The following is a 5,423-nucleotide window of genomic DNA, read 5'->3' as shown; positions in this document are numbered from 1 at the left end:
TTAAAATTTATTTTATAAGAGAAAAAAAGTGTAAATATATTAAATAATACACAACAATTGATTTAAGAGATAAAAAATTACAAAAAGATATGATCATCACATTGAATTAATTTTATAATAAGATTAAATTAAGTTTAAAGTATTTTATATAAAAAAAATAATTGTAAGCTGATACATAATATGTATTTGATTTGAGAGGATGAAAAGTGCTCAAAATGACAACCTTAGCATTGAATTTAATACTCGTCTCACCCAAATACGCAATTAAATTTGTTGTCATATTTGTCCTTACGTTCACCAATAATGTAGTTGCAGAAATCAATTTGTTGTCAGTTTTTTCAACATCTTTTTTAAATTTGTACTCGCGTGAGCTAATAATGTACCTTCGCAATTTCAATTTCCTCATGCTTGACAACTGGCTCAAATTTCTACTATTCTTTTCAGTAACTTTTTCAATTTTTCTCTCACGACAATGAATACATGAGGCACTGGACGGTGACATGACTTGCTTCAGAGACCCATTCATTGGTTTTCACCCAAACAACATTATTAGTTTTTTTTTATGATGACACACTGTTCAATTAAATAATAATTGACGCGTCTTAATTTCAATATAAGAAATATTACAGTTAAAATATAATTAAGTTTACAAAATTTTAAAAAATTGAAACACATTCTTAATTAAATCTAATAAATTTATAAAAACTTCAATGATCAATTTTAAAATTAATTGTTTTGAAAAAATAATATTTAAATATGTGATGAAATAAAAAAAATTAATATTTACATCAAAACATTTATAGCAAGCAAATCAGAAAATGAAAAATAAAATTACAAAATTTTGTAAATAGTAAAATTCTAAAACTGTAAAATTTGGTATATACATTTAAGTAATTAAAATATTAAAAATTAATTCACATTTTAAAATTTTGTAAATAGTAGAAAGAATTAATAAAGACTAAATATAGATTAAATTGTTCCAACTTACCACATTGAAATAAAATTAGTAAAAATAAAGTTTTTATATTATTTTTTATTATATGTAAAACAAATGAATATGTCATAAATTTATTATATTAAATTGATTATTTTATTCCAAAAAATAACAATATAATTATAATAATACTATATTTAAGTTCAATGAATAATAGGATTACTTTTTATAAATAAAACTAATAAATTCAGCTTAATATAAAGAAGGGAATAGTTAAAATGATTTATTGAATTTTATTCATTATCATGACATATTAAAAAAATATAAGTAATCTTAATGATAAGTTGAGTCTTCAAAATGTCTAGTCTATTTTGGATAATGATCTTTTGTATGACTTCGAATACTATAAGAGTATTAATTTTTTTTTTCACAAAATTATATTCTACATTAAATTTAAAATAGCCCCTTTATATCACAAACACCAATATTAATCTTCAAATTTTTTAGTGAATAAAAAGGAATTGCTATTGATAAAACTATTATAATAATTGAAGAAATAAAAAATAATTAATATAAAAAGTATCCTAATTGTACCATATAATTACATAGCTTTACAATTCAATTCCCTCATGCCTGACAACTTGTTCAAATTCGTTATATTTTTTTCAACACCTTTTTCAAATTTATACTCAAGTTCACTAATTTTCTCATGCTAGACAACTTACAAATTTGTTGTCATCTTTTCAACAACTTTTCCAATTTCTTCATCACAATAATAATAATGAATACAGGAGGCATTGAAAACGTGCTTCCGATACCCAATGCATTGATTTTCACCAAAATAGCATAGTTAAGATTTTTTCTTCTTATGGCACACTGAGCCTTCGGTTTATTGATAGGTATTTCTGAGGCTGCAAAGTTTGAATTCATTCAGACACAATATTTACTTTTTTAAACATATCATATAATAAATAAATAATATTTAAATAACAATTGAAGTGTATGTATTTAAATATGAGAAATATTACAATTAAAATTTAATTGAGTTCAAGAAAATTTTAAAAATTGAAATACATGTTTATTTAAATTTGATAAATATAACAACTAAAATATGAAAAACTTTAATAATTATTTTTATTAATAATTTTATTTGAAAAAAATATATTTATGCATGTTATGAATTAAAAGAAAATAATATTTATGTCTGAAAATAAAATTATAAAATATTGTAAATAGTAAAATGTAAAAATTGTAAAATTCTGTATATGCATTTAAGTAATTAAAACATTACAATTGAATTCGTATCTAAAATTTTTGTAAATAATAAAAATTAAATATGTTTTTAATTGCGTTAACCATGAATCGAATCTAGAAAAAGTTTAACTAAAATAAAACTTTTATACTAAATGTAACATCCAAATATTTTGGTATAAAACCTTGATTACATTGCATTTTTGAATGAGACCTTATATATATATATATTACATAATGAATTAGTTCAATTGTTATTTGGCTGCACATTGAGTTATATTATAGTTGCACTCTATTATTAGAGTTGAACCTACGAGAGGTTCTTATTGGACTCCCATTAGAATATAGATGATATTGTATAAGTTGATGTATGAATAAAGTTAGGAGGGGAATGAGAATAGTTGTTGCGGTTAGGGTCAAGATTGACTTGTGGTTGAGATTTTGAGCATGATTGAGTGTTGGGGTGTACTTGAATAGGTGAATGAGCATGGAGAGTGAAGGATAAAGTCTACTTGTTGTACCTACTAAATCCTGGTACTATCTACGAATAGTTGCTTCCTTTTTCCTTGTGTGGATTGGAAGGGTTATTCAGGTATTGAACCTTCCTTGTGTGGGGGTGAAGGTGTCTCCCTTTGCCTTGTGTGGCAGGACTACATGTTCCTTAGTTGGATTGCGGAACTACTCGAATGTATTTGTGTGGGGAATCTATAGATTGGACTGTAGGTGCGACTATAATTGGTAAGGTAGGGTACATGAGTGAGACTGACCCTTTCCACTATGGTGTTTATGATTTGGTGATGTTGATGGATTGTATATGACTAGGATAGTCATGGAGGTGGTATATATATGATGATGATCTTGGTATGGAATACTCCAGGTGATGCGATGTTCATAGTAGTGTTATTATAATAGTTATAGTGAGTAGTTATAGCATAGGTGTTATTGAATTTATAGACCAAGGGTCAAGGATCGAGAGTCGGGGATCTAGTAATTGGATATGACTGATTGTTATGTTAAAAGATTATGAATCCTATTATTATTACTATTGAGCATGAAATGATTGTTATGGTTGATATATTCATTGTATTTAATATTGTTATTATGATTGTTTTAACGATAGCTTACCTCATATGTATTTGTGTTTGTGCTTGTGAATGATATTATCGGCGATGATCATATAATCACTAGTGCAAAAAGGACTTTAGAAGTCTGTTATTTTGGGCCTTTAACGTCTGATCTTAGTCTGACGTCTTTATGGGTGACGTTAATGAGACGTCGGACCCTTTAGGCCAGACGTCTATATAGACGTCTGACACTACAGATGAGACATTTTATATGTCGCCTTATTTGATTGGATCTTTTTCCGCTTGAGGCCTCTCGGGTTGTTCCTGACTCATGGTGATTCGAGTTTCCAACTTTACATTTTAGTTAAAGAGAATGGATTGTACATTTTTTTTTGTTTTGGATGGTTTTAAAAACATATTGGAAAGAATTAGAGGAGTGCAAAACGTAAGAAATCGTTGCCCAAGGACACGAGCAAAACTACACCAAAATCCAACGAAAACGCATTTTAATCGGTCAAAATGAAAGATAATTCATCAAAGAGTAATGTAATCGCAGTAAAATTAATTTAAAACGGTGCACAAATGAGAAAAAGAACCTAAAAAACATAGCTCGTGAAGAGAAAACGCGAGGAAGATAATGAACATTGAGTGCACGTAACAACTGCCTCGCGTTCGCGGTGTTTTAATGCAAACATTTAGAAGTTGGTTCCCCCCATAACAGACGTCTAAAGGGCTTTAGAATTCAGAGTGGTGGGATCATACGCCTAAAGGGAGTCAAAAAGTGACTTTTTAAATTTCTGGGCTGAGTATTTAGAAGTCAGTTCCCCCCATAACAGACAACTAAAGGGCTTTAGAAGTCGGAGTGGCGGGATTAGACATTTAAATGGAGTCAAAAAGTGACTTTTTAAATTTCTGTGCTGAGTATTTAGAAGTCGGTTCCCCCCATAACAGATGACTAAAGGACTTTAGAAGTTGGAGTGGCGGGATCAGACGTCTAAATGGAGTCAAAAAGTTTCTTTTTAAATTTCTGGGTTGAGTATTTAGAAGTCGGTTCCCCCATAACAGATGTCTAAATGGCTTTAGAAGTCAATTCCCCCCATAACAGACGTCTAAAGGGCTTTAGAAGTCGGAGTGGCGAGATCAGATGTCTAAATAGTCAAAAAGTGACTTTTTAAATTTAGGCTTAATACCTCTTTTGGTCCTTCTTTAGGGGGGCAATGTTCAAGTCCGTCCTACCTTTTTTAAAAAGTTCAATGTCATCCCAACTTGTAAAAAAAGTGTACAATTAAATCCTTTTTGGTCACGGCGTTAAATATTTAACGATCTGTGCAACGTGGCTGTTTAGGTTCATAACGTGACAGTGATAGTGATTTTCATTAAAGTTCACGTGGTAGTGGTTTTCATTAAGAGGGGTTAGGGTTTGGTTTCCTCCCAATTTAATATTGAAGGGGAAATGAGCTTCCAATGCTTGAAATTGAGGATTCGAAACAAATTGTAGAGGATTATTAAACTAGAATGAATTGTAGCCATTACGAAATGGCGTTTCATAACTAAATATAGAACTTGCTTGAAACTCAAATAATGAACACCAGAAAGAAGGAGCAGGTTGCAATTGGGCTTTCCTAAGTTGCATAAAGAACAAAGCAAGGATTAACAAGATATGGAAGATGCAGAAGTGTTTCAGCTGTTCTAATCCAAACATTCAAATGTTATAATTTAGTGGGATATAGCAGGTAAAAGGGTAAGTAAAAGGTTTTTAAAATTAAACAAGGGGGAGTAAAAGGTTTAACTTTAAATCTCAAGAAAGGGAAAAAGGTTTGCTTCCTTTCTTTCCTTAAGTATCCTAGAACAGGGGGGAAATACTCTCCCTCCATCCGATCACCAACCTTCCTTTACATTTTCCTCTACTTTCTTCTCCAACTCGACACAAAATCATCCAAACATAGCTTAAACATTGATTCCATCCAGTGGTAAAAATCATGGGAGGAAACCAAACCCTTTGGTTTCCTCTACAATGAACACCCTTGGAAAGCCATCCCTATGTCTCCCCAAACACTTCCCAAACCTCAAAGACCATTGGGAGGAAACCAAACCCTAACCCCTCTTAATGAAAATCATTGTCACTGCCACATGAACTTTAATGAAAATCACTGTCACTGTCACGTTATGAACCT

This window comes from Vigna angularis, chromosome 9 (genome assembly GCF_016808095.1).
Source record: "Vigna angularis cultivar LongXiaoDou No.4 chromosome 9, ASM1680809v1, whole genome shotgun sequence".
NCBI classification, from domain to species: Eukaryota; Viridiplantae; Streptophyta; class Magnoliopsida; order Fabales; family Fabaceae; genus Vigna; species Vigna angularis.
This window is presented reverse-complemented; position numbering follows the sequence as displayed.